The sequence below is a fragment of the Rhipicephalus microplus genome, chromosome 5 (assembly GCF_043290135.1).
Source record: "Rhipicephalus microplus isolate Deutch F79 chromosome 5, USDA_Rmic, whole genome shotgun sequence".
Classification (NCBI taxonomy): domain Eukaryota; kingdom Metazoa; phylum Arthropoda; class Arachnida; order Ixodida; family Ixodidae; genus Rhipicephalus; species Rhipicephalus microplus.
Genome location: NC_134704.1, coordinates 173,826,189 through 173,852,260, shown reverse-complemented (window position 1 = coordinate 173,852,260; position 26,072 = coordinate 173,826,189). Strand labels below are relative to the sequence as shown.

General features: G+C 46.0%; 27 non-coding genes across 27 annotated transcripts; all 27 read left to right on the top strand.

Annotated features, from left to right (window-relative positions):
• Nucleotides 1-55: 55 nt before the first annotated feature.
• On the top strand, nucleotides 56-129 carry TRNAT-AGU (transfer RNA threonine (anticodon AGU)). Its single transcript has one exon. It is a non-coding gene; the product is annotated as a tRNA-Thr (tRNA).
• Nucleotides 130-728: 599 nt separating this feature from the next.
• On the top strand, nucleotides 729-802 carry TRNAT-AGU (transfer RNA threonine (anticodon AGU)). The gene has a single exon. It is a non-coding gene; the product is annotated as a tRNA-Thr (tRNA).
• Nucleotides 803-3,079: 2,277 nt separating this feature from the next.
• Nucleotides 3,080-3,153, top strand: TRNAT-AGU (transfer RNA threonine (anticodon AGU)). The gene has a single exon. It is a non-coding gene; the product is annotated as a tRNA-Thr (tRNA).
• Nucleotides 3,154-3,752: 599 nt separating this feature from the next.
• Nucleotides 3,753-3,826, top strand: TRNAT-AGU (transfer RNA threonine (anticodon AGU)). The gene has a single exon. It is a non-coding gene; the product is annotated as a tRNA-Thr (tRNA).
• Nucleotides 3,827-3,921: 95 nt separating this feature from the next.
• Nucleotides 3,922-3,995, top strand: TRNAT-AGU (transfer RNA threonine (anticodon AGU)). The gene has a single exon. It is a non-coding gene; the product is annotated as a tRNA-Thr (tRNA).
• Nucleotides 3,996-4,767: 772 nt separating this feature from the next.
• TRNAT-AGU (transfer RNA threonine (anticodon AGU)) lies at nucleotides 4,768-4,841 on the top strand. The gene has a single exon. It is a non-coding gene; the product is annotated as a tRNA-Thr (tRNA).
• A 1,615-nt stretch (nucleotides 4,842-6,456) lies between these two features.
• TRNAT-AGU (transfer RNA threonine (anticodon AGU)) lies at nucleotides 6,457-6,530 on the top strand. Its single transcript has one exon. It is a non-coding gene; the product is annotated as a tRNA-Thr (tRNA).
• A 1,791-nt stretch (nucleotides 6,531-8,321) lies between these two features.
• On the top strand, nucleotides 8,322-8,395 carry TRNAT-AGU (transfer RNA threonine (anticodon AGU)). Its single transcript has one exon. It is a non-coding gene; the product is annotated as a tRNA-Thr (tRNA).
• A 599-nt stretch (nucleotides 8,396-8,994) lies between these two features.
• Nucleotides 8,995-9,068, top strand: TRNAT-AGU (transfer RNA threonine (anticodon AGU)). The gene has a single exon. It is a non-coding gene; the product is annotated as a tRNA-Thr (tRNA).
• Nucleotides 9,069-9,162: 94 nt separating this feature from the next.
• Nucleotides 9,163-9,236, top strand: TRNAT-AGU (transfer RNA threonine (anticodon AGU)). Its single transcript has one exon. It is a non-coding gene; the product is annotated as a tRNA-Thr (tRNA).
• Nucleotides 9,237-10,516: 1,280 nt separating this feature from the next.
• On the top strand, nucleotides 10,517-10,590 carry TRNAA-AGC (transfer RNA alanine (anticodon AGC)). The gene has a single exon. It is a non-coding gene; the product is annotated as a tRNA-Ala (tRNA).
• Nucleotides 10,591-10,856: 266 nt separating this feature from the next.
• TRNAT-AGU (transfer RNA threonine (anticodon AGU)) lies at nucleotides 10,857-10,930 on the top strand. The gene has a single exon. It is a non-coding gene; the product is annotated as a tRNA-Thr (tRNA).
• A 768-nt stretch (nucleotides 10,931-11,698) lies between these two features.
• Nucleotides 11,699-11,772, top strand: TRNAT-AGU (transfer RNA threonine (anticodon AGU)). The gene has a single exon. It is a non-coding gene; the product is annotated as a tRNA-Thr (tRNA).
• Nucleotides 11,773-13,562: 1,790 nt separating this feature from the next.
• On the top strand, nucleotides 13,563-13,636 carry TRNAT-AGU (transfer RNA threonine (anticodon AGU)). The gene has a single exon. It is a non-coding gene; the product is annotated as a tRNA-Thr (tRNA).
• Nucleotides 13,637-14,235: 599 nt separating this feature from the next.
• On the top strand, nucleotides 14,236-14,309 carry TRNAT-AGU (transfer RNA threonine (anticodon AGU)). The gene has a single exon. It is a non-coding gene; the product is annotated as a tRNA-Thr (tRNA).
• A 94-nt stretch (nucleotides 14,310-14,403) lies between these two features.
• Nucleotides 14,404-14,477, top strand: TRNAT-AGU (transfer RNA threonine (anticodon AGU)). The gene has a single exon. It is a non-coding gene; the product is annotated as a tRNA-Thr (tRNA).
• A 1,280-nt stretch (nucleotides 14,478-15,757) lies between these two features.
• Nucleotides 15,758-15,831, top strand: TRNAA-AGC (transfer RNA alanine (anticodon AGC)). Its single transcript has one exon. It is a non-coding gene; the product is annotated as a tRNA-Ala (tRNA).
• A 266-nt stretch (nucleotides 15,832-16,097) lies between these two features.
• TRNAT-AGU (transfer RNA threonine (anticodon AGU)) lies at nucleotides 16,098-16,171 on the top strand. The gene has a single exon. It is a non-coding gene; the product is annotated as a tRNA-Thr (tRNA).
• A 2,108-nt stretch (nucleotides 16,172-18,279) lies between these two features.
• TRNAT-AGU (transfer RNA threonine (anticodon AGU)) lies at nucleotides 18,280-18,353 on the top strand. The gene has a single exon. It is a non-coding gene; the product is annotated as a tRNA-Thr (tRNA).
• Nucleotides 18,354-18,449: 96 nt separating this feature from the next.
• TRNAT-AGU (transfer RNA threonine (anticodon AGU)) lies at nucleotides 18,450-18,523 on the top strand. Its single transcript has one exon. It is a non-coding gene; the product is annotated as a tRNA-Thr (tRNA).
• A 1,279-nt stretch (nucleotides 18,524-19,802) lies between these two features.
• TRNAT-AGU (transfer RNA threonine (anticodon AGU)) lies at nucleotides 19,803-19,876 on the top strand. Its single transcript has one exon. It is a non-coding gene; the product is annotated as a tRNA-Thr (tRNA).
• A 433-nt stretch (nucleotides 19,877-20,309) lies between these two features.
• Nucleotides 20,310-20,383, top strand: TRNAT-AGU (transfer RNA threonine (anticodon AGU)). Its single transcript has one exon. It is a non-coding gene; the product is annotated as a tRNA-Thr (tRNA).
• Nucleotides 20,384-21,663: 1,280 nt separating this feature from the next.
• On the top strand, nucleotides 21,664-21,737 carry TRNAA-AGC (transfer RNA alanine (anticodon AGC)). Its single transcript has one exon. It is a non-coding gene; the product is annotated as a tRNA-Ala (tRNA).
• A 266-nt stretch (nucleotides 21,738-22,003) lies between these two features.
• TRNAT-AGU (transfer RNA threonine (anticodon AGU)) lies at nucleotides 22,004-22,077 on the top strand. The gene has a single exon. It is a non-coding gene; the product is annotated as a tRNA-Thr (tRNA).
• Nucleotides 22,078-24,351: 2,274 nt separating this feature from the next.
• TRNAT-AGU (transfer RNA threonine (anticodon AGU)) lies at nucleotides 24,352-24,425 on the top strand. The gene has a single exon. It is a non-coding gene; the product is annotated as a tRNA-Thr (tRNA).
• Nucleotides 24,426-24,521: 96 nt separating this feature from the next.
• TRNAT-AGU (transfer RNA threonine (anticodon AGU)) lies at nucleotides 24,522-24,595 on the top strand. Its single transcript has one exon. It is a non-coding gene; the product is annotated as a tRNA-Thr (tRNA).
• Nucleotides 24,596-25,874: 1,279 nt separating this feature from the next.
• TRNAT-AGU (transfer RNA threonine (anticodon AGU)) lies at nucleotides 25,875-25,948 on the top strand. Its single transcript has one exon. It is a non-coding gene; the product is annotated as a tRNA-Thr (tRNA).
• The last annotated feature ends 124 nt before the right edge of the window (nucleotides 25,949-26,072 follow it).

The following is a 26,072-nucleotide window of genomic DNA, read 5'->3' as shown; positions in this document are numbered from 1 at the left end:
AAGTTTAGTTCGAAATACTTCTGATGGTGTCACTGCCTCAACAAGACGCTGCGCAGGCGCCGTGGCTTAGTTAGGTAAAGCGCCTGTCTAGTAAACAGGAGATCGTGAGTTGGAATCTCACCGGTGCCTCGGGAGTCAAGATTAACGTCTCTCTAGTTTTTTGTTTTCGAACATTCATGACTTCTTTGCGCAAACACGTACACGGACACAAGGAAAAGAGGCAAACAACACGGGCGCCCGTGTTGTTTGCCTCTTTTCCTTGTGTCCGTGTACGTGTTTGCGCAAAGAAGTCATGATCGAGTACGAACTCGCCCAACTTTCAGTACTTTTGTTTTCGAAGTTTAGTTCGAAATACTTCTGATGGTGTCACTGCCTGAACAAGACGCTGCGCAGGCGCCGTGGCTTAGTTGGTTAAACCGCCTGTCTAGTATACAGGAGATTGTGAGTTCGAATATCACCGGTGCCTCGAGAGTCAAGACTAACGTCTCTCTAGTTTTTGTTTTCGAATATTCATGACTTTTTTGCGCAAACACGTACATGGACACAAGCAAAAGAGGCAAACAACACGGGCGCCCGTGTTGTTTGCCTTTTTTTCTTGTGTCCGTGTACGTCTTTGCGCAAAGAAGTCATGATCGAGTACCAACTCGCCCAACTTTCAGTACTTTTGTTTTCAAAGTTTAGTTCGAAATACTTCTGATGGTGTCACTGCCTGAACAAATCGCTGCGCAGGCGCCGTGGCTTAGTTGGTTAAAGCGCCTGTCTAGTAAACAGGAGATCATGAGTTCGAATCTCACCGGTGCCTCGAGAGTCAAGGCAACCGTCTCTCTAGTTTTTTGTTTTCGATGCTTAGTTCAAAATTCTTCTGATGATGTGACTGCCTTAACAAGACGCTGCGCAGGCGCGGTGGCTTAAATGGTTAAAGTGCCTGTCTAGTGAACAGGAGTTCGTGAGTTCGAATCTCACCGGTGCCTCGAGTGTGAAGACTAACGTCTCTCTAGTTTTTTGTTTTCGAAGTATAGTTCCAAATACTTCTGATGGTGTCACTGCCTGAACAAGACGCTGCAGATGCCGTGGCTTAGTTAGTTAAAGCGCCTGTCTGGTAAACAGGAGATCGTGAGGTCGAATCTCACCGGTGCCTCGGGAGTCAAGACTGACGTCTCTCTAGTTTTTTGTTTTCGAACATTCATGACTTTTTTGCGCAAACACGTACACAGACACAAGGAAAAGAGGCAAACAACACGGGCGCCCGCGTTGTTTGCCTCTTTTCCTTGTGTCCGTGTACGTCTTTGCGCAAAGAAGTCATGATCGAGTACCAACTCGCCCAACTTTCAGTACTTTTGTTTTCGAAGTTTAGTTCGAAATACTTCTGATGGTGTCACTGCCTGAACAAAACGCTGCACAGGCACCGTGCCTTAGTCCTGTCTAGTAAACAGGAGATCGTGAGTTCGAATCTCACCGGTGCCTCGAGAGTCAAGACTAACGTCTCTATAGTTTTTTGTTTTCGAAGTATAGTTCGAAATACTTCTGATGGTGTCACTGCCTGAACAAGACGCTGTGCAGGCGCTGTGGCTTAGTTAGTTAAAGCGCCTGTCTAGTAAACAGGAGATCGTGAGTTCGAATCTCAATGGTGCCTCGGGAGTCAAGACTATCGTCTCACTAGTTTTTGTTTTTGAACATTCATGACTTCTTTGCGCAAACACGTACACAGACACAAGGAAAAGAGGCAAACAACACGGGCGCCCGTGTTGTTTGCCTCTTTTCCTTGTGTCCGTGTACGTGTTTGCGCAAAGAAGTCATGATCGAGTACGAACTCGCCCAACTTTCAGTAATTTTGTTTTCGAAGTTTAGTTCGAAATACTTCTGATGGTGTCACTGCCTGAACAAGACGCTGCGCAGGCGCCGTGGCTTATTTGGTTCAAGCGCCTGTCTAGTAAACCGGAGATCGTGAGTTCGAAGCTCACCGGTGCCCCGAGAGTCAAGACAAACGTCTCTCTAGTTTTTTGTTTTCGAAGTTTAGTTCGAAATACTTCTGATGGTGTCACTGCCTGAACAAGACGCTGCGCAGGCGCCGATGCTTCTTTAGTTAAAGCGCCTGTCTAGTAAACAGGAGATCGTGAGTTCGAATCTCACCGGTGCCTCGAGAGTCAAGACAAACGTCTCTCTAGTTTTTTGTTTTCGAAGTTTAGTTCGAAACACTTCTGATGGTGTCACTGCCTGAGCTAGACGCTGCGCAGCCGCCGTGGCTTAGTTGGTTAAAGCGCCTGTCTAGTAAACAGGACATCATGAGTTCGAATCTCACCGGTGCCTCGAGAGTCAAGACAAACGTCTCTCTAGTTTTTTTGTTTTCGAAGTTTAGTTCGAAATACTTCTGATGTTGTCACTGACTGAACAAGGCGCTGCGCAGGCCCCGTGGCTCAGTTAGTTAAAGCGCCTGTCTAGTAAACAAGAGATCGTGAGTTCGAATCTCACCGGTGCCTCGAGAGTCAAGACAAACGGCTCTCTAGTTTTTTGTTTTCGAAGTTTACTTCGAAATACTTCTGTTGGTGTCACTGCCTGAACAAGACGCTGCGCAGGCGCCGTGGCTTAGTTGGTTAAAGCGCATGTCTAGTAAGAGGAAGATCGTGAGTTCGAATCTCACCTGTGCCTCGAGAGTCAAGACGAACGGCTTACTAGTTTTTTTGTTTTTGAAGTATAATTTAAAATACTTTTAATGATATCACTGCCTGAAGAAGATGCTGCGCAGTCACCGTGTCTTAGTTCGTTATCTCACCTGTCTAGTAAACAGGAGATAGTGAGCTCGAATCTCACCAGTACCTCGAGAGACAAGACAAATTTCTCTGTAATTTTTTGTTTTCGAAGTTTAGTTCGAAATACTTCTGATGGTGTCACTGCCTGAACAACAGGCTGCGCAGGCGCCGTGGCTTAGTTGGTTAAAGCGCCGGTCTAGTAAACAGGAGATCATGAGTTCGAATCTCACCGGTGCCTCGAGAGTCAAGACAAACGTCTCTCTAGTTTTTGTTTTCGAAGTTTAGTTCGAAATACTTCTGATGGTGTCACTGCCTGAACAAGACGCTGCGCAGGCGCCGTGGCTTAGTTAGGTAAAGCGCCTGTCTAGTAAACAGGAGATCGTGAGTTCGAATCTCACCGGTGCCTCGGGAGTCAAGATTAACGTCTCTCTAGTTTTTTGTTTTCGAACATTCATGACTTCTTTGCGCAAACACGTACACGGACACAAGGAAAAGAGGCAAACAACACGGGCGCCCGTGTTGTTTGCCTCTTTTCCTTGTGTCCGTGTACGTGTTTGCGCAAAGAAGTCATGATCGAGTACGAACTCGCCCAACTTTCAGTACTTTTGTTTTCGAAGTTTAGTTCGAAATACTTCTGATGGTGTCACTGCCTGAACAAGACGCTGCGCAGGCGCCGTGGCTTAGTTGGTTAAACCGCCTGTCTAGTATACAGGAGATTGTGAGTTCGAATATCACCGGTGCCTCGAGAGTCAAGACTAACGTCTCTCTAGTTTTTGTTTTCGAATATTCATGACTTTTTTGCGCAAACACGTACATTGACACAAGCAAAAGAGGCAAACAACACGGGCGCCCGTGTTGTTTGCCTTTTTTTCTTGTGTCCGTGTACGTCTTTGCGCAAAGAAGTCATGATCGAGTACCAACTCGCCCAACTTTCAGTGCTTTTGTTTTCAAAGTTTAGTTCGAAATACTTCTGATGGTGTCACTGCCTGAACAAATCGCTGCGCAGGCGCCGTGGCTTAGTTGGTTAAAGCGCCTGTCTAGTAAACAGGAGATCATGAGTTCGAATCTCACCGGTGCCTCGAGAGTCAAGGCAACCGTCTCTCTAGTTTTTTGTTTTCGATGCTTAGTTCAAAATTCTTCTGATGATGTGACTGCCTTAACAAGACGCTGCGCAGGCGCGGTGGCTTAGTTGGTTAAAGCGCCTGTCTAGTGAACAGGAGTTCGTGAGTTCGAATCTCACCGGTGCCTCGAGTGTGAAGACTAACGTCTCTCTAGTTTTTTGTTTTCGAAGTATAGTTCCAAATACTTCTGATGGTGTCACTGCCTGAACAAAACGCTGCGCAGGCGCCGTGGCTTCTCTAGTTAAAGCGCCTGTCTAGTAAACAGGAGATCGTGAGTTCGAATCTCACCGGTGCCTCGAGAGTCAAGACAAACCTCTCTCTAGTTTTTTTGTTTTTGAAGTGTAATTTAAAATGCTTCTAATGGTGTCACTGCCTGAAGAAGATGCTGCGCAGTCACCGTGTCTTAGTTTGTAATCTCACCTGTCTAGTAAACAGGAGATAGTGAGCTCGAATCTCACCGGTACCTCGAGAGACAAGACAAATTTCTTTGTAATTTTTTGTTTTCGAAGTATAGTTCGAAATACTTCTAATGGTGTCACTGCCTCAACGAGACGCCGCGCAGGCGCTATGGCTTAGTTGGTTAAAGTGCCTGCCTAGTAAACAAGAAATCGTGAGTTCGAATCTCACCGGTGCCTCGAGAGTAAAGACAAACCTCTCTCTAGTTTTTTGTTTTCGAAGTTTAGTTCGAAATACTTCTGATGGTGTCACTGTCTGAACAAGACGCTGCGCAGGCGCCGATGCTTCTTTAGTTAAAGCGCCTGTCTAGTAAACAGGAGATCGTGAGTTCGAATCTCACCAGTACCTCGAGAGTCAAGACAAACGTCTCTCTAGTTTTTTGTTTTCGAAGTTTAGTTCGAAATACTTCTGATGGTGTCACTGCCTGAGCAAGACGCTGCGCAGGCGCCGTGGCTTAGTTGGTTAAAGCGCCTGTCTAGTAAACAGGACATCATGAGTTCAAATCTCACCGGTGCCTCGAGAGTCAAGACAAACGTCTCTCTAGTTTTTTTGTTTTCGAAGTTTAGTTCGAAATACTTCTGATGGTGTCACTGACTGAACAAGGCGCTGCGCAGGCGCCGTGGCTCAGTTAGTTAAAGCGCCTGTCTAGTAAACAAGAGATAGTGAGTTCGAATCTCACCGGTGCCTCGAGAGTCAAGACAAACGGCTCTCGAGTTTTTTGTTTTCGAAGTTTACTTCGAAATACTTCTGTTGGTGTCACTCCCTGAACAAGACGCTGCGCAGGCGCCGTGGCTTAGATGGTTAAAGCGCATGTCTAGTAAACAGGAGATCATTTGTTCGAATCTCACCGGTGCCACGAGAGTCAAGACAAACGTCTGTCTAGTTTTTTGTTTTCGAAGTTTAGTTCTAAATGCTTCTGATGGTGTCACTGCCTGAACAAGACGCTGCGCGGGCGCCGTGGCTTAGTTAGTTAGAGCGCCTGTCTAGTAAGAGGAAGATCGTGAGTTCGAATCTCACCTGTGCCTCTAGAGTCAAGACAAACGTCTTACTAGTTTCATTGTTTTTGAAGTATAATTTAAAATGCTTTTAATGATATCACTGCCTGAAGAAGATGCTGCGCAGTCACCGTGCCTTAGTTCGTTATCTCACCTGTCTAGTAAACAGGAGATAGTGAGCTCGAATCTCACCAGTACCTCGAGAGACAAGACAAATTTCTCTGTAATTTTTTGTTTTCGAAGTTTAGTTCGAAATACTTCTGATGGTGTCACTGCCTGAACAACAGGCTGCGCAGGCGCAGTGGCTTAGTTGGTTAAAGCGCCGGTCTAGTAAACAGGAGATCATGAGTTCGAATCTCACCGGTGCCTCGAGAGTCAAGACTAACGTCTCTCTAGTTTTTTGTTTTCGAAGTATAGTTCGAAATACTTCTGATGGTGTCACTGCCTGAACAAGACGCTGCACAGGCGCTGTGGCTTAGTTAGTTAAAGCGCCTGTCTAGTAAACAGGAAATCGTGAGTTCGAATCTCACCGGTGCCTCGGGAGTCCAGACTAACGTCTTTCCAGTTTTTTGTTTTCTAAGTTTATTTCGAAATACTTTTGATGGTGTCACTGCCCGAACAAGGCGCTGCGCAGGCGCCGTGGCTTAGTTGGTTAAAGCGCCTGTCTAGTAAACAAAAGATTATGAGTTCGAATCTCACCGGTGCCTCGTGAGTCAAGACTAACGTCTCTCTAGTTTTTTGTTTTCGAAGTATAGTTCGAAATACTTCTGATGGTGTCACTGCCTGAACAAGACGCTGCAGACGCCGTGGCTTAGTTAGTTAAAGCGCCTGTCTGGTAAACAGGAGATCGTGAGGTCGAATCTCACCGGTGCCTCGGGAGTCAAGACTGACGTCTCTCTAGTTTTTTGTTTTCAAACATTCATGACTTCTTTGCGCAAACACGTACACGGACACAAGGAAAAGAGGCAACCAACACGGGCGCCCGTGTTGTTTGCCTCTTTTCCTTGTGTCCGTGTACGTGTTTGCGCAAAGAAGTCATGATCGAGTACGAACTCGCCCAACTTTCAGTACTTTTGTTTTCGAAGTTTAGTTCGAAATACTTCTGATGGTGTCACTGCCTGAACAAAACGCTGCGCAGGCGCCGTGGCTTAGTTGGTTAAAGCGCCTGTCTAGTAAACAGGAGATCATGAGTTCGAATCTCACCGGTGCCTCGAGAGTCAAGGCAACCGTCTCTCTAGTTTTTTGTTTTCGATGCTTAGTTCAAAATTCTTCTGATGATGTGACTGCCTTAACAAGACGCTGCGCAGGCGAGGTGGCTTAGTTGGTTAAAGCGCCTGTCTAGTGAACAGGAGATCATGAGTTCGAATCTCACCGGTGCCTCGAGTGTGAAGACTAACGTCTCTCTAGTTTTTTGTTTTCGAAGTATAGTTTCAAACACTTCTGATGGTGTCACTGCCTGAACAAAACGCTGCGCAGGCGCCGTGGCTTCTCTAGTTAAAGCGCCTGTCTAGTAAACAGGAGATCGTGAGTTCGAATCTCACCGGTGCCTCGAGAGTCAAGACAAACCTCTCTCTAGTTTGTTTTGTTTTTGAAGTGTAATTTAAAATGCTTCTAATGGTGTCACTGTCTGAAGAAGATGCTGCGCAGTCACCGTGTCTTAGTTTGTAATCTCACCTGTCTAGTAAACAGGAGATAGTGAGCTCGAATCTCACCGGTACCTCGAGAGACAAGACAAATTTCTTTGTTATTTTTTGTTTTCGAAGTATAGTTCGAAATACTTCTAATGGTGTCACTGCCTCAACGAGACGCCGCGCAGGCGCTATGGCTTAGTTGGTTAAAGTGCCTGCCTAGTAAACAAGAAATCGTGAGTTCGAATCTCACCGGTGCCTCGAGAGTAAAGACAAACGTCTCTCTAGTTTTTTGTTTTCGAAGTTTAGTTCGAAATACTTCTGATGGTGTCACTGCCTGAACAAGACGCTGCGCAGGCGCCGATGCTTCTTTAGTTAAATTGCCTGTCTAGTAAACAGGAGATCGTGAGTTCGAATCTCACCGGTGCCTCGAGAGTCAAGACAAACGTCTCTCTAGTTTTTTGTTTTCGAAGTTTAGTTCGAAATCCTTCTGATGGTGTCACTGCCTGAGCTAGACGCTGCGCAGCCGCCGTGGCTTAGTTGGTTAAAGCGCCTGTCTAGTAAACAGGACATCATGAGTTCGAATCTCACCGGTGCCTCGAGAGTCAAGACAAACGTCTCTCTAGTTTTTTTTGTTTTCGAAGTTTAGTTCGAAATACTTCTGATGGTGTCACTGACTGAACAAGGCGCTGCGCAGGCGCCGTGGCTCAGTTAGTTAAAGCGCCTGTCTAGTAAACAAGAGATCGTGAGTTCGAATCTCACCGGTGCCTCGAGAGTCAAGACAAACGGCTGTCTAGTTTTTTGTTTTCGAAGTTTACTTCGAAATACTTCTGTTGGTGTCACTGCCTGAACAAGACGCTGCGCAGGCGCCGTGGCTTAGTTGGTTAAAGCGCATGTCTAGTAAGAGGAAGATCGTGAGTTCGAATCTCACCTGTGCCTCGAGAGTCAAGACTAACGTCTTACTTGTTTTTTTTTGTTTTTGAAGTATAATTTAAAATGCTTTTAATGATATCACTGCCTGAAGAAGATGCTGCGCAGTCACCGTGTCTTAGTTCGTTATCTCACCTGTCTAGTAAACAGGAGATAGTGAGCTCGAATCTCACCAGTACCTCGAGAGACAAGACAAATTTCTCTGTCATTTTTTGTTTTCGAAGTTTAGTTCGAAATACTTCTGATGGTGTCACTGCCTGAACAACAGGCTGCGCAGGCGCCGTGGCTTAGTTGGTTAAAGCGCCGGTCTAGTAAACAGGAGATCATGAGTTCGAATCTCACCGGTGCCTCGAGAGTCAAGACAAACGACTCTTTAGTTTTTGTTTTCGAAGTTTAGTTCGAAATACTTCTGATGGTGTCACTGCCTGAACAAGACGCTGCGCAGGCGCCGTGGCTTAGTTAGGTAAAGCGCCTGTCTAGTAAACAGGAGATCGTGAGTTCGAATCTCACCGGTGCCTCGGGAGTCAAGATTAACGTCTCTCTATTTTTTTGTTTTCGAACATTCATGACTTCTTTGCGCAAACACGTACACGGACACAAGGAAAAGAGGCAAACAACACGGGCGCCCGTGTTGTTTGCCTATTTTCCTTGTGTCCGTGTACGTGTTTGCGCAAAGAAGTCATGATCGAGTACGAACTCGCCCAACTTTCAGTACTTTTGTTTTCGAAGTTTAGTTCGAAATACTTCTGATGGTGTCACTGCCTGAACAAGACGCTGCGCAGGCGCCGTGGCTTAGTTGGTTAAACCGCCTGTCTAGTATACAGGAGATTGTGAGTTCGAATATCACCGGTGCCTCGAGAGTCAAGACTAACGTCTCTCTAGTTTTTGTTTTCGAATATTCATGACTTTTTTGCGCAAACATGTACATGAACACAAGCAAAAGAGGCAAACAACACGGGCGCCCGTGTTGTTTGCCTTTTTTTCTTGTGTCCGTGTACGTCTTTGCGCAAAGAAGTCATGATCGAGTACCAACTCGCCCAACTTTCAGTACTTTTGTTTTCAAAGTTTAGTTCGAAATACTTCTGATGGTGTCACTGCCTGAACAAATCGCTGCGCAGGCGCCGTGGCTTAGTTGGTTAAAGCGCCTGTCTAGTAAACAGGAGATCATGAGTTCGAATCTCACCGGTGCCTCGAGAGTCAAGGCAACCGTCTCTCTAGTTTTTTGTTTTCGATTTTAGTTCAAAATTCTTCTGATGATGTGACTGCCTTAACAAGACGCTGCGCAGGCGCGGTGGCTTAGTTGGTTAAAGCGCCTGTCTAGTGAACAGGAGATCGTGAGTTCGAATCTCACCGGTGCCTCGAGTGTGAAGACTAACGTCTCTCTAGTTTTTTGTTTTCGAAGTGTAGTTCCAAATACTTCTGATGGTGTCACTGCCTGAACAAAACGCTGCGCAGGCGCCGTGGCTTCTCTAGTTAAAGCGCCTGTCTAGTAAACAGGAGATCGTGAGTTCGAATCTCACCGGTGCCTCGAGAGTCAAGACAAACCTCTCTCTAGTTTTTTTGTTTTTGAAGTGTAATTTAAAATGCTTCTAATGGTGTCACTGCCTGAAGAAGATGCTGCGCAGTCACCGTGTCTTAGTTTGTAATCTCACCTGTCTAGTAAACAGGAGATAGTGAGCTCGAATCTCACCGGTACCTCGAGAGACAAGACAAATTTCTTTGTAATTTTTTGTTTTCGAAGTATAGTTCGAAATACTTCTAATGGTGTCACTGCCTCAACGAGACGCCGCGCAGGCGCTATGGCTTAGTTGGTTGAAGTGCCTGCCTAGTAAACAAGAAATCGTGAGTTCGAATCTCACCGGTGCCTCGAGAGTAAAGACAAACCTCTCTCCAGTTTTTTGTTTTCGAAGTTTAGTTCGAAATACTTCTGATGGTGTCACTGCCTGAACAAGACGCTGCGCAGGCGCCGATGCTTCTTTAGTTAAAGCGCCTGTCTAGTAAACAGGAGATCGTGAGTTCGAATCTCACCAGTGCCTCGAGAGTCAAGACAAACGTCTCTCTAGTTTTTTGTTTTCGAAGTTTAGTTCGAAATACTTCTGATGGTGTCACTGCCTGAACAAGACGCTGCGCAGGCGCCGATGCTTCTTTAGTTAAAGCGCCTGTCTAGTAAACAGGACATCATGAGTTCAAATCTCACCGGTGCCTCGAGAGTCAAGACAAACGTCTCTCTAGTTTTTTTGTTTTCGAAGTTTAGTTCGAAATACTTCTGATGTTGTCACTGACTGAACAAGGCGCTGCGCAGGCGCTGTGGCTCAGTTAGTTAAAGCGCCTGTCTAGTAAACAAGAGATCGTGAGTTCGAATCTCACCGGTGCCTCGAGAGTCAAGACAAACGGCTCTCGAGTTTTTTGTTTTCGAAGTTTACTTCGAAATACTTCTGTTGGTGTCACTCCCTGAACAAGACGCTGCGCAGGCGCCGTGGCTTAGATGGTTAAAGCGCATGTCTAGTAAACAGGAGATCATTTGTTCGAATCTCACCGGTGCCACGAGAGTCAAGACAAACGTCTGTCTAGTTTTTTGTTTTCGAAGTTTAGTTCTAAATGCTTCTGATGGTGTCACTGCCTGAACAAGACGCTGCGCGGGCGCCGTGGCTTAGTTGGTTAAAGCGCCTGTCCAGCAAACAGGAGATCGTGAGTTCGAATCTCACCGGTGCCTCGAGAGTAAAGACTAACGTCTCTCTAGTTTTTTTTGTTTTCGAAGTATTGTTCGAAATACTTCTAATGGTGTCACTGCCTGAACAAGACGCTGCGCAGGCGCCGTGGCTTATTTGGTTAAAGCGCCTGTCTAGTAAACGGGAGATCGTGAGTTCGAATCTCACCGGTGCCTCGAGAGTCAAGACAAACGTCTCTCTAGTTTTTTGTTTTCGAAGTTTAGTTCGAAATACTTCTGATGGTGTCACTGCCTGAACAAGACGCTGCGGAGGCGCCGTGGCTTAGATGGTTAAAGCGCCTGTCTAGTAAACAGGAGATCATGAGTTCGAATCTCACCGGTGCCTCGAGAGTCAAGACAAACGTCTCTCTAGTTTTTTGTTTTCGAAGTTTAGTTCGAAATTATTCTGATGGTGTCACTGCCTGAACAAGACGCTGCACAGGCGCTGTGGCTTAGTTAGTTAAAGCGCCTGTCTAGTAAACAGGAAATCGTGAGTTCGAATCTCACCGGTGCCTCGGGAGTCCAGACTAACGTCTCTCCAGTTTTTTGTTTTCTAAGTTTATTTCGAAATACTTTTGATGGTGTCACTGCCCGAACAAGGCGCTGCGCAGGCGCCGTGGCTTAGTTGGTTAAAGCGCCTGTCTAGTAAACAAAAGATTATGAGTTCGAATCTCACCGGTGCCTCGAGAGTCAAGACTAACGTCTCTCTAGTTTTTTGTTTTCGAAGTATAGTTCGAAATACTTCTGATGGTGTCACTGCCTGAACAAGACGCTGCAGACGCCGTGGCTTAGTTAGTTAAAGCGCCTGTCTGGTAAACAGGAGATCGTGAGGTCGAATCTCACCGGTGCCTCGGGAGTCAAGACTGACGTCTCTCTAGTTTTTTGTTTTCAAACATTCATGACTTCTTTGCGCAAACACGTACACGGACACAAGGAAAAGAGGCAACCAACACGGGCGCCCGTGTTGTTTGCCTCTTTTCCTTGTGTCCGTGTACGTGTTTGCGCAAAGAAGTCATGATCGAGTACGAACTCGCCCAACTTTCAGTACTTTTGTTTTCGAAGTTTAGTTCGAAATACTTCTGATGGTGTCACTGCCTGAACAAAACGCTGCGCAGGCGCCGTGGCTTAGTTGGTTAAAGCGCCTGTCTAGTAAACAGGAGATCATGAGTTCGAATCTCACCGGTGCCTCGAGAGTCAAGGCAACCGTCTCTCTAGTTTTTTGTTTTCGATGCTTAGTTCAAAATTCTTCTGATGATGTGACTGCCTTAACAAGACGCTGCGCAGGCGAGGTGGCTTAGTTGGTTAAAGCGCCTGTCTAGTGAACAGGAGATCATGAGTTCGAATCTCACCGGTGCCTCGAGTGTGAAGACTAACGTCTCTCTAGTTTTTTGTTTTCGAAGTATAGTTTCAAACACTTCTGATGGTGTCACTGCCTGAACAAAACGCTGCGCAGGCGCCGTGGCTTCTCTAGTTAAAGCGCCTGTCTAGTAAACAGGAGATCGTGAGTTCGAATCTCACCGGTGCCTCGAGAGTCAAGACAAACCTCTCTCTAGTTTGTTTTGTTTTTGAAGTGTAATTTAAAATGCTTCTAATGGTGTCACTGTCTGAAGAAGATGCTGCGCAGTCACCGTGTCTTAGTTTGTAATCTCACCTGTCTAGTAAACAGGAGATAGTGAGCTCGAATCTCACCGGTACCTCGAGAGACAAGACAAATTTCTTTGTTATTTTTTGTTTTCGAAGTATAGTTCGAAATACTTCTAATGGTGTCACTGCCTCAACGAGACGCCGCGCAGGCGCTATGGCTTAGTTGGTTAAAGTGCCTGCCTAGTAAACAAGAAATCGTGAGTTCGAATCTCACCGGTGCCTCGAGAGTAAAGACAAACGTCTCTCTAGTTTTTTGTTTTCGAAGTTTAGTTCGAAATACTTCTGATGGTGTCACTGCCTGAACAAGACGCTGCGCAGGCGCCGATGCTTCTTTAGTTAAATTGCCTGTCTAGTAAACAGGAGATCGTGAGTTCGAATCTCACCGGTGCCTCGAGAGTCAAGACAAACGTCTCTCTAGTTTTTTGTTTTCGAAGTTTAGTTCGAAATCCTTCTGATGGTGTCACTGCCTGAGCTAGACGCTGCGCAGCCGCCGTGGCTTAGTTGGTTAAAGCGCCTGTCTAGTAAACAGGACATCATGAGTTCGAATCTCACCGGTGCCTCGAGAGTCAAGACAAACGTCTCTCTAGTTTTTTTGTTTTCGAAGTTTAGTTCGAAATACTTCTGATGGTGTCACTGACTGAACAAGGCGCTGCGCAGGCGCCGTGGCTCAGTTAGTTAAAGCGCCTGTCTAGTAAACAAGAGATCGTGAGTTCGAATCTCACCGGTGCCTCGAGAGTCAAGACAAACGGCTCTCTAGTTTTTTGTTTTCGAAGTTTACTTCGAAATACTTCTGTTGGTGTCACTGCCTGAACAAGACGCTGCGCAGGCGCCGTGGCTTAGTTGGTTAAAGCGCATGTCTAGTAAGAGGAAGATCGTGAGTTCGAATCTCACCTGTGCCTCGAGAGTCAAGACGAACGTCTTACTTGTTTTTTTTTGTTTTTGAAGTATAATTTAAAATGCTTTTAATGATATCACTGCCTGAAGAAGATGCTGCGCAGTCACCGTGTCTTAGTTAGTTATCTCACCTGTCTAGTAAACAGGAGATAGTGAGCTCGAATCTCACCAGTACCTCGAGAGACAAGACAAATTTCTCTGTAATTTTTTGTTTTCGAAGTTTAGTTCGAAATACTTCTGATGGTGTCACTGCCTGAACAACAGGCTGCGCAGGCGCCGTGGCTTAGTTGGTTAAAGCGCCGGTCTAGTAAACAGGAGATCATGAGTTCGAATCTCACCGGTGCCTCGAGAGTCAAGACAAACGACTCTTTAGTTTTTGTTTTCGAAGTTTAGTTCGAAATACTTCTGATGGTGTCACTGCCTGAACAAGACGCTGCGCAGGCGCCGTGGCTTAGTTAGGTAAAGCGCCTGTCTAGTAAACAGGAGATCGTGAGTTCGAATCTCACCGGTGCCTCGGGAGTCAAGATTAACGTCTCTCTATTTTTTTGTTTTCGAACATTCATGACTTCTTTGCGCAAACACGTACACGGACACAAGGAAAAGAGGCAAACAACACGGGCGCCCGTGTTGTTTGCCTATTTTCCTTGTGTCCGTGTACGTGTTTGCGCAAAGAAGTCATGATCGAGTACGAACTCGCCCAACTTTCAGTACTTTTGTTTTCGAAGTTTAGTTCGAAATACTTCTGATGGTGTCACTGCCTGCACAAGACGCTGCGCAGGCGCCGTGGCTTAGTTGGTTAAACCGCCTGTCTAGTATACAGGAGATTGTGAGTTCGAATATCACCGGTGCCTCGAGAGTCAAGACTAACGTCTCTCTAGTTTTTGTTTTCGAATATTCATGACTTTTTTGCGCAAACACGTACATGAACACAAGCAAAAGAGGCAAACAACACGGGCGCCCGTGTTGTTTGCCTTTTTTTCTTGTGTCCGTGTACGTCTTTGCGCAAAGAAGTCATGATCGAGTACCAACTCGCCCAACTTTCAGTACTTTTGTTTTCAAAGTTTAGTTCGAAATACTTCTGATGGTGTCACTGCCTGAACAAATCGCTGCGCAGGCGCCGTGGCTTAGTTGGTTAAAGCGCCTGTCTAGTAAACAGGAGATCATGAGTTCGAATCTCACCGGTGCCTCGAGAGTCAAGGCAACCGTCTCTCTAGTTTTTTGTTTTCGATTTTAGTTCAAAATTCTTCTGATGATGTGACTGCCTTAACAAGACGCTGCGCAGGCGCGGTGGCTTAGTTGGTTAAAGCGCCTGCCTAGTGAACAGGAGATCGTGAGTTCGAATCTCACCGGTGCCTCGAGTGTGAAGACTAACGTCTCTCTAGTTTTTTGTTTTCGAAGTGTAGTTTCAAATACTTCTGATGGTGTCACTGCCTGAACAAAACGCTGCGCAGGCGCCGTGGCTTCTCTAGTTAAAGCGCCTGTCTAGTAAACAGGAGATCGTGAGTTCGAATCTCACCGGTGCCTCGAGAGTCAAGACAAACCTCTCTCTAGTTTTTTTGTTTTTGAAGTGTAATTTAAAATGCTTCTAATGGTGTCACTGCCTGAAGAAGATGCTGCGCAGTCACCGTGTCTTAGTTTGTAATCTCACCTGTCTAGTAAACAGGAGATAGTGAGCTCGAATCTCACCGGTACCTCGAGAGACAAGACAAATTTCTTTGTAATTTTTTGTTTTCGAAGTATAGTTCGAAATACTTCTAATGGTGTCACTGCCTCAACGAGACGCCGCGCAGGCGCTATGGCTTAGTTGGTTGAAGTGCCTGCCTAGTAAACAAGAAATCGTGAGTTCGAATCTCACCGGTGCCTCGAGAGTAAAGACAAACCTCTCTCTAGTTTTTTGTTTTCGAAGTTTAGTTCGAAATACTTCTGATGGTGTCACTGCCTGAACAAGACGCTGCGCAGGCGCCGATGCTTCTTTAGTTAAAGCGCCTGTCTAGTAAACAGGAGATCGTGAGTTCGAATCTCACCAGTGCCTCGAGAGTCAAGACAAACGTCTCTCTAGTTTTTTGTTTTCGAAGTTTAGTTCGAAATACTTCTGATGGTGTCACTGCCTGAACAAGACGCTGCGCAGGCGCCGATGCTTCTTTAGTTAAAGCGCCTGTCTAGTAAACAGGACATCATGAGTTCAAATCTCACCGGTGCCTCGAGAGTCAAGACAAACGTCTCTCTAGTTTTTTTGTTTTCGAAGTTTAGTTCGAAATACTTCTGATGTTGTCACTGACTGAACAAGGCGCTGCGCAGGCGCTGTGGCTCAGTTAGTTAAAGCGCCTGTCTAGTAAACAAGAGATCGTGAGTTCGAATCTCACCGGTGCCTCGAGAGTCAAGACAAACGGCTCTCGAGTTTTTTGTTTTCGAAGTTTACTTCGAAATACTTCTGTTGGTGTCACTCCCTGAACAAGACGCTGCGCAGGCGCCGTGGCTTAGATGGTTAAAGCGCATGTCTAGTAAACAGGAGATCATTTGTTCGAATCTCACCGGTGCCACGAGAGTCAAGACAAACGGCTGTCTAGTTTTTTGTTTTCGAAGTTTAGTTCTAAATGCTTCTGATGGTGTCACTGCCTGAACAAGACGCTGCGCGGGCGCCGTGGCTTAGTTGGTTAAAGCGCCTGTCCAGCAAACAGGAGATCGTGAGTTCGAATCTCACCGGTGCCTCGAGAGTAAAGACTAACGTCTCTCTAGTTTTTTTTGTTTTCGAAGTATTGTTCGAAATACTTCTAATGGTGTCACTGCCTGAACAAGACGCTGCGCAGGCGCCGTGGCTTATTTGGTTAAAGCGCCTGTCTAGTAAACGGGAGATCGTGAGTTCGAATCTCACCGGTGCCTCGAGAGTCAAGACAAACGTCTCTCTAGTTTTTTGTTTTCGAAGTTTAGTTCGAAATACTTCTGATGGTGTCACTGCCTGAACAAGACGCTGCGGAGGCGCCGTGGCTTAGATGGTTAAAGCGCCTGTCTAGTAAACAGGAGATCATGAGTTCGAATCTCACCGGTGCCTCGAGAGTCAAGACAAACGTCTCTCTAGTTTTTTGTTTTCGAAGTTTAGTTCGAAATAATTCTGATGGTGTCACTGCCTGAACAAGATGCGGCGCAGGCGCTGTGGCTTAGTTAGTTAGAGCGCCTGTCTAGTAAGAGGAAGATCGTGAGTTCGAATCTCACCTGTGCCTCTAGAGTCAAGACAAACGTCTTACTAGTTTTATTGTTTTTGAAGTATAATTTAAAATGCTTTTAATGATATCACTGCCTGAAGAAGATGCTGCGCAGTCACCGTGCCTTAGTTCGTTATCTCACCTGTCTAGTAAACAGGAGATAGTGAGCTCGAATCTCACCAGTACCTCGAGAGACAAGACAAATTTCTCTGTAATTTTTTGTTTTCGAAGTTTAGTTCGAAATACTTTTGATGGTGTCACTGCCTGAACAACAGGCTGCGCAGGCGCCGTGGCTTAGTTGGTTAAAGCGCCGGTCTAGTAAACAGGAGATCATGAGTTCGAATCTCACCGGTGCCTCGAGAGTCAAGACAAACGTCTCTCTAGTTTTTTGTTTTCGAAGTTTAGTTCGAAATACTTCTGATGGTGTCACTGCCTGAACAAGACGCTGCGCAGGCGCCGTGGCTTAGTTAGGTAAAGGGCCTGTCTAGTAAACAGGAGATCGTGAGTTCGAATCTCACCGGTGCCTCGGGAGTCAAGACTAACGTCTCTCTAGTTTTTTTGTTTTCGAACATTCATGACTTCTTTGCGCAAACACGTACACGGACACAAGGAAAAGATGCAAACAACACGGGCGCCCGTGTTGTTTGCCTCTTTTCCTTGTGTCCGTGTACGTCTTTGCACAAAGAAGTCATGATCGAGTACCAACTCGCCCAACTTTCAGTACTTTTGTTTTCGAAGTTTAGTTCGAAATACTTCTGATGGTGTCACTGCCTGAACAAGACGCTGCGCAGGCGCCCTGGCTTAGTTGGTTAAAGCGCCTTTCTAGTAAACAGGAGATCATAAGTTAGAATCTCACCGGTGCCTCGAGAGTCAAGACTAACGTCTCTCTAGTTTTTGTTTTCGAATATTCATGACTTTTTTGCGCAAACACGTACATGGACACAAGCAAAAGAGGCAAACAACACGGGCGCCCGTGTTGTTTGCCTCTTTTTATTGTGTCCGTGTACGTCTTTGCACAAAGAAGTCATGATCAAGTACCAACTCGCCCAACTTTCAGTACTTTTGTTTTCGAAGTTTAGTTCGAAATACTTCTGATGGTGTCACTGCCTGAACAAAACGCTGCGCAGGCGCTGTGGCTTAGTTAGTTAAAGCGCCTTTCTAGTAAACAGGAGATCATGAGTTCGAATCTCACCGGTGCCTCGAGAGTCAAGACTAACGTCTCTCCAGTTTTTTGTTTTCCAAGTTTATTTCGAAATACTTTTGATGGTGTCACTGCCCGAACAAGGCGCTGCGCAGGCGCCGTGGCTTAGTTGGTTAAAGCGCCTGTCTAGTAAACAAAAGATTATGAGTTCGAATCTCACCGGTGCCTCGAGAGTCAAGACTAACGTCTCTCTAGTTTTTTGTTTTCGAAGTATAGTTCGAAATACTTCTGATGGTGTCACTGCCTGAACAAGACGCTGCAGACGCCGTGGCTTAGTTAGTTAAAGCGCCTGTCTGGTAAACAGGAGATCGTGAGGTCGAATCTCACCGGTGCCTCGGGAGTCAAGACTGACGTCTCTCTAGTTTTTTGTTTTCGAACATTCATGACTTTTTTGCGCAAACACGTACACGGACACAAGGAAAAGAGGCAAACAACACGGGCGCCCGCGTTGTTTGCCTCTTTTCGTTGTGTCCATGTACGTCTTTGCGCAAAGGATTCATGATCGAGTACCAACTCGCCCAACTTTCAGTACTTTTGTTTTCGAAGTTTAGTTCGAAATACTTCTGATGGTGTCACTGCCTGAACAAAACGCTGCGCAGGCACCGTGGCTTAGTCCTGTCTAGTAAACAGGAGATCGTGAGTTCGAATCTCACCGGTGCCTCGAGAGTCAAGACTAACGTCTCTCTAGTTTTTTGTTTTCGAAGTATAGTTCGAAATACTTCTGATGGTGTCACTGCCTGAACAACAGGCTGCGCAGGCGCCGTGGCTTAGTTGGTTAAAGCGCCGGTCTAGTAAACAGGAGATCGTGAGTTCGAATCTCACCGGTGCCTCGAGAGTCAAGACAAACGTCTCTCTAGTTTTTTTGTTTTCGAAGTTTAGTTCGAAATACTTCTGATGGTGTCACTGCCTGAACAAGACGCTGCGCAGGCGCCGTGGCTTAGTTAGGTAAAGCGCCTGTCTAGTAAACAGGAGATCGTGAGTTCGAATCTCACCGGTGCCTCGGGAGTCAAGATTAACGTCTCTCTAGTTTTTTGTTTTCGAACATTCATGACTTCTTTGCGCAAACACGTACACGCACACAAGGAAAAGAGGCAAACAACACGGGCGCCCGTGTTGTTTGCCTCTTTTCCTTGTGTCCGTGTACGTGTTTGCGCAAAGAAGTCATGATCGAGTACGAACTCGCCCAACTTTCAGTACTTTTGTTTTCGAAGTTTAGTTCGAAATACTTCTGATGGTGTCACTGCCTGAACAAAACGCTGCGCAGGCGCCATGGCTTAGTCGGTTAAAGCGCCTGTCTAGTAAACAGGAGATCATGAGTTCGAATCTCACCGGTGCCTCGAGAGTCAAGGCAACCGTCTCTCTAGTTTTTTGTTTTCGATGCTTAGTTCAAAATTCTTCTGATGATGTGACTGCCTTAACAAGACGCTGCGCAGGCGAGGTGGCTTAGTTGGTTAAAGCGCCTGTCTAGTGAACAGGAGATCGTGAGTTCGAATCTCACCGGTGCCTCGAGTGTGAAGACTAACGTCTCTCTAGTTTTTTGTTTTCGAAGTATAGTTCCAAACACTTCTGATGGTGTCACTGCCTGAACAAAACGCTGCGCAGGCGCCGTGGCTTCTCTAGTTAAAGCGCCTGTCTAGTAAACAGGAGATCGTGAGTTCGAATCTCACCGGTGCCTCGAGAGTCAAGACAAACCTCTCTCTAGTTTGTTTTGTTTTTGAAGTGTAATTTAAAATGCTTTTAATGGTGTCACTGTCTGAAGAAGATGCTGCGCAGTCACCGTGTCTTAGTTTGTAATCTCACCTGTCTAGTAAACAGGAGATAGTGAGCTCGAATCTCACCGGTACCTCGAGAGACAAGACAAATTTCTTTGTAATTTTTTCTTTTCGAAGTATAGTTCGAAATACTTCTAATGGTGTCACTGCCTCAACGAGACGCCGCGCAGGCGCTATGGCTTAGTTGGTTAAAGTGCCTGCCTAGTAAACAAGAAATCGTGAGTTCGAATCTCACCGGTGCCTCGAGAGTAAAGACAAACCTCTCTCTAGTTTTTTGTTTTCGAAGTTTAGGTCGAAATACTTCTGATGGTGTCACTGCCTTAACAAGACGCTGCGCAGGCGCCGATGCTTCTTTAGTTAAAGCGCCTGTCTAGTAAACAGGAGATCGTGAGTTCGAATCTCACCAGTGCCTCGAGAGTCAAGACAAACGTCTCTCTAGTTTTTTGTTTTCGAAGTTTAGTTCGAAATACTTCTGATGGTGTCACTGCCTGAGCAAGACGCTGCGCAGGCGCCGTGGCTTAGTTGGTTAAAGCGCCTGTCTAGTAAACAGGACATCATGAGTTCAAATCTCACCGGTGCCTCGAGAGTCAAGACAAACGTCTCTCTAGTTTTTTTGTTTTCGAAGTTTAGTTCGAAATACTTCTGATGGTGTCACTGACTGAACAAGGCGCTGCGCAGGAGCTGTGGCTCAGTTAGTTAAAGCGCCTGTCTAGTAAACAAGAGATCGTGAGTTCGAATCTCACCGGTGCCTCGAGAGTCAAGACAAACGGCTCTCGAGTTTTTTGTTTTCGAAGTTTACTTCGAAATACTTCTGTTGGTGTCACTCCCTGAACAAGACGCTGCGCAGGCGCCGTGGCTTAGATGGTTAAAGCGCATGTCTAGTAAACAGGAGATCATTTGTTCGAATCTCACCGGTGCCACGAGAGTCAAGGCAACCGTCTCTCTAGTTTTTTGTTTTCGATTTTAGTTCAAAATTCTTCTGATGATGTGACTGCCTTAACAAGACGCTGCGCAGGCGCGGTGGCTTAGTTGGTTAAAGCGCCTGCCTAGTGAACAGGAGATCGTGAGTTCGAATCTCACCGGTGCCTCGAGTGTGAAGACTAACGTCTCTCTAGTTTTTTGTTTTCGAAGTGTAGTTCCAAATACTTCTGATGGTGTCACTGCCTGAACAAAACGCTGCGCAGGCGCCGTGGCTTCTCTAGTTAAAGCGCCTGTCTAGTAAACAGGAGATCGTGAGTTCGAATCTCACCGGTGCCTCGAGAGTCAAGACAAACCTCTCTCTAGTTTTTTTGTTTTTGAAGTGTAATTTAAAATGCTTCTAATGGTGTCACTGCCTGAAGAAGATGCTGCGCAGTCACCGTGTCTTAGTTTGTAATCTCACCTGTCTAGTAAACAGGAGATAGTGAGCTCGAATCTCACCGGTACCTCGAGAGACAAGACAAATTTCTTTGTAATTTTTTGTTTTCGAAGTATAGTTCGAAATACTTCTAATGGTGTCACTGCCTCAACGAGACGCCGCGCAGGCGCTATGGCTTAGTTGGTTGAAGTGCCTGCCTAGTAAACAAGAAATCGTGAGTTCGAATCTCACCGGTGCCTCGAGAGTAAAGACAAACCTCTCTCTAGTTTTTTGTTTTCGAAGTTTAGTTCGAAATACTTTTGATGGTGTCACTGCCTGAACAAGACGCTGCGCAGGCGCCGATGCTTCTTTAGTTAAAGCGCCTGTCTAGTAAACAGGAGATCGTGAGTTCGAATCTCACCAGTGCCTCGAGAGTCAAGACAAACGTCTCTCTAGTTTTTTGTTTTCGAAGTTTAGTTCGAAATACTTCTGATGGTGTCACTGCCTGAACAAGACGCTGCGCAGGCGCCGATGCTTCTTTAGTTAAAGCGCCTGTCTAGTAAACAGGACATCATGAGTTCAAATCTCACCGGTGCCTCGAGAGTCAAGACAAACGTCTCTCTAGTTTTTTTGTTTTCGAAGTTTAGTTCGAAATACTTCTGATGTTGTCACTGACTGAACAAGGCGCTGCGCAGGCGCTGTGGCTCAGTTAGTTAAAGCGCCTGTCTAGTAAACAAGAGATCGTGAGTTCGAATCTCACCGGTGCCTCGAGAGTCAAGACAAACGGCTCTCGAGTTTTTTGTTTTCGAAGTTTACTTCGAAATACTTCTGTTGGTGTCACTCCCTGAACAAGACGCTGCGCAGGCGCCGTGGCTTAGATGGTTAAAGCGCATGTCTAGTAAACAGGAGATCATTTGTTCGAATCTCACCGGTGCCACGAGAGTCAAGACAAACGTCTGTCTAGTTTTTTGTTTTCGAAGTTTAGTTCTAAATGCTTCTGATGGTGTCACTGCCTGAACAAGACGCTGCGCGGGCGCCGTGGCTTAGTTGGTTAAAGCGCCTGTCCAGCAAACAGGAGATCGTGAGTTCGAATCTCACCGGTGCCTCGAGAGTAAAGACTAACGTCTCTCTAGTTTTTTTTGTTTTCGAAGTATTGTTCGAAATACTTCTAATGGTGTCACTGCCTGAACAAGACGCTGCGCAGGCGCCGTGGCTTATTTGGTTAAAGCGCCTGTCTAGTAAACGGGAGATCGTGAGTTCGAATCTCACCGGTGCCTCGAGAGTCAAGACAAACGTCTCTCTAGTTTTTTGTTTTCGAAGTTTAGTTCGAAATACTTCTGATGGTGTCACTGCCTGAACACGACGCTGCGGAGGCGCCGTGGCTTAGATGGTTAAAGCGCCTGTCTAGTAAACAGGAGATCATGAGTTCGAATCTCACCGGTGCCTCGAGAGTCAAGACAAACGTCTCTCTAGTTTTTTGTTTTCGAAGTTTAGTTCGAAATAATTCTGATGGTGTCACTGCCTGAACAAGATGCGGCGCAGGCGCTGTGGCTTAGTTAGTTAGAGCGCCTGTCTAGTAAGAGGAAGATCGTGAGTTCGAATCTCACCTGTGCCTCTAGAGTCAAGACAAACGTCTTACTAGTTTTATTGTTTTTGAAGTATAATTTAAAATGCTTTTAATGATATCACTGCCTGAAGAAGATGCTGCGCAGTCACCGTGCCTTAGTTCGTTATCTCACCTGTCTAGTAAACAGGAGATAGTGAGCTCGAATCTCACCAGTACCTCGAGAGACAAGACAAATTTCTCTGTAATTTTTTGTTTTCGAAGTTTAGTTCGAAATACTTTTGATGGTGTCACTGCCTGAACAACAGGCTGCGCAGGCGCCGTGGCTTAGTTGGTTAAAGCGCCGGTCTAGTAAACAGGAGATCATGAGTTCGAATCTCACCGGTGCCTCGAGAGTCAAGACAAACGTCTCTCTAGTTTTTTTGTTTTCGAAGTTTAGTTCGAAATACTTCTGATGGTGTCACTGCCTGAACAAGACGCTGCGCAGGCGCCGTGGCTTAGTTAGGTAAAGGGCCTGTCTAGTAAACAGGAGATCGTGAGTTCGAATCTCACCGGTGCCTCGGGAGTCAAGACTAACGTCTCTCTAGTTTTTTTGTTTTCGAACATTCATGACTTCTTTGCGCAAACACGTACACGGACACAAGGAAAAGATGCAAACAACACGGGCGCCCGTGTTGTTTGCCTCTTTTCCTTGTGTCCGTGTACGTCTTTGCACAAAGAAGTCATGATCGAGTACCAACTCGCCCAACTTTCAGTACTTTTGTTTTCGAAGTTTAGTTCGAAATACTTCTGATGGTGTCACTGCCTGAACAAGACGCTGCGCAGGCGCCCTGGCTTAGTTGGTTAAAGCGCCTTTCTAGTAAACAGGAGATCATAAGTTAGAATCTCACCGGTGCCTCGAGAGTCAAGACTAACGTCTCTCTAGTTTTTGTTTTCGAATATTCATGACTTTTTTGCGCAAACACGTACATGGACACAAGCAAAAGAGGCAAACAACACGGGCGCCCGTGTTGTTTGCCTCTTTTTATTGTGTCCGTGTACGTCTTTGCACAAAGAAGTCATGATCAAGTACCAACTCGCCCAACTTTCAGTACTTTTGTTTTCGAAGTTTAGTTCGAAATACTTCTGATGGTGTCACTGCCTGAACAAAACGCTGCGCAGGCGCTGTGGCTTAGTTAGTTAAAGCGCCTTTCTAGTAAACAGGAGATCATGAGTTCGAATCTCACCGGTGCCTCGAGAGTCAAGACTAACGTCTCTCTAGTTTTTTGTTTTCGAAGTATAGTTCGAAATACTTCTGATGGTGTCACTGCCTGAACAAGACGCTGCGCAGGCACTGTGGCTTAGTTAAAGCGCCTGTCTAGTAAACAGGAAATCGTGAGTTCGAATCTCACCGGTGCCTCGGGAGTCCAGACTAACGTCTCTCCAGTTTTTTGTTTTCTAAGTTTATTTCGAAATACTTTTGATGGTGTCACTGCCCGAACAAGGCGCTGCGCAGGCGCCGTGGCTTAGTTGGTTAAAGCGCCTGTCTAGTAAACAAAAGATTATGAGTTCGAATCTCACCGGTGCCTCGAGAGTCAAGACTAACGTCTCTCTAGTTTTTTGTTTTCGAAGTATAGTTCGAAATACTTCTGATGGTGTCACTGCCTGAACAAGACGCTGCAGACGCCGTGGCTTAGTTAGTTAAAGCGCCTGTCTGGTAAACAGGAGATCGTGAGGTCGAATCTCACCGGTGCCTCGGGAGTCAAGACTGACGTCTCTCTAGTTTTTTGTTTTCGAACATTCATGACTTTTTTGCGCAAACACGTACACGGACACAAGGAAAAGAGGCAAACAACACGGGCGCCCGCGTTGTTTGCCTCTTTTCGTTGTGTCCGTGTACGTCTTTGCGCAAAGGATTCATGATCGAGTACCAACTCGCCCAACTTTCAGTACTTTTGTTTTCGAAGTTTAGTTCGAAATACTTCTGATGGTGTCACTGCCTGAACAAAACGCTGCGCAGGCACCGTGGCTTAGTCCTGTCTAGTAAACAGGAGATCGTGAGTTCGAATCTCACCGGTGCCTCGAGAGTCAAGACTAACGTCTCTCTAGTTTTTTGTTTTCGAAGTATAGTTCGAAATACTTCTGATGGTGTCACTGCCTGAACAACAGGCTGCGCAGGCGCCGTGGCTTAGTTGGTTAAAGCGCCGGTCTAGTAAACAGGAGATCGTGAGTTCGAATCTCACCGGTGCCTCGAGAGTCAAGACAAACGTCTCTCTAGTTTTTTTGTTTTCGAAGTTTAGTTCGAAATACTTCTGATGGTGTCACTGCCTGAACAAGACGCTGCGCAGGCGCCGTGGCTTAGTTAGGTAAAGCGCCTGTCTAGTAAACAGGAGATCGTGAGTTCGAATCTCACCGGTGCCTCGGGAGTCAAGATTAACGTCTCTCTAGTTTTTTGTTTTCGAACATTCATGACTTCTTTGCGCAAACACGTACACGGACACAAGGAAAAGAGGCAAACAACACGGGCGCCCGTGTTGTTTGCCTCTTTTCCTTGTGTCCGTGTACGTGTTTGCGCAAAGAAGTCATGATCGAGTACGAACTCGCCCAACTTTCAGTACTTTTGTTTTCGAAGTTTAGTTCGAAATACTTCTGATGGTGTCACTGCCTGAACAAAACGCTGCGCAGGCGCCATGGCTTAGTCGGTTAAAGCGCCTGTCTAGTAAACAGGAGATCATGAGTTCGAATCTCACCGGTGCCTCGAGAGTCAAGGCAACCGTCTCTCTAGTTTTTTGTTTTCGATGCTTAGTTCAAAATTCTTCTGATGATGTGACTGCCTTAACAAGACGCTGCGCAGGCGAGGTGGCTTAGTTGGTTAAAGCGCCTGTCTAGTGAACAGGAGATCGTGAGTTCGAATCTCACCGGTGCCTCGAGTGTGAAGACTAACGTCTCTCTAGTTTTTTGTTTTCGAAGTATAGTTCCAAACACTTCTGATGGTGTCACTGCCTGAACAAAACGCTGCGCAGGCGCCGTGGCTTCTCTAGTTAAAGCGCCTGTCTAGTAAACAGGAGATCGTGAGTTCGAATCTCACCGGTGCCTCGAGAGTCAAGACAAACCTCTCTCTAGTTTGTTTTGTTTTTGAAGTGTAATTTAAAATGCTTTTAATGGTGTCACTGTCTGAAGAAGATGCTGCGCAGTCACCGTGTCTTAGTTTGTAATCTCACCTGTCTAGTAAACAGGAGATAGTGAGCTCGAATCTCACCGGTACCTCGAGAGACAAGACAAATTTCTTTGTAATTTTTTCTTTTCGAAGTATAGTTCGAAATACTTCTAATGGTGTCACTGCCTCAACGAGACGCCGCGCAGGCGCTATGGCTTAGTTGGTTAAAGTGCCTGCCTAGTAAACAAGAAATCGTGAGTTCGAATCTCACCGGTGCCTCGAGAGTAAAGACAAACCTCTCTCTAGTTTTTTGTTTTCGAAGTTTAGGTCGAAATACTTCTGATGGTGTCACTGCCTTAACAAGACGCTGCGCAGGCGCCGATGCTTCTTTAGTTAAAGCGCCTGTCTAGTAAACAGGAGATCGTGAGTTCGAATCTCACCAGTGCCTCGAGAGTCAAGACAAACGTCTCTCTAGTTTTTTGTTTTCGAAGTTTAGTTCGAAATACTTCTGATGGTGTCAATGCCTGAGCAAGACGCTGCGCAGGCGCCGTGGCTTAGTTGGTTAAAGCGCCTGTCTAGTAAACAGGACATCATGAGTTCAAATCTCACCGGTGCCTCGAGAGTCAAGACAAACGTCTCTCTAGTTTTTTTGTTTTCGAAGTTTAGTTCGAAATACTTCTGATGGTGTCACTGACTGAACAAGGCGCTGCGCAGGAGCTGTGGCTCAGTTAGTTAAAGCGC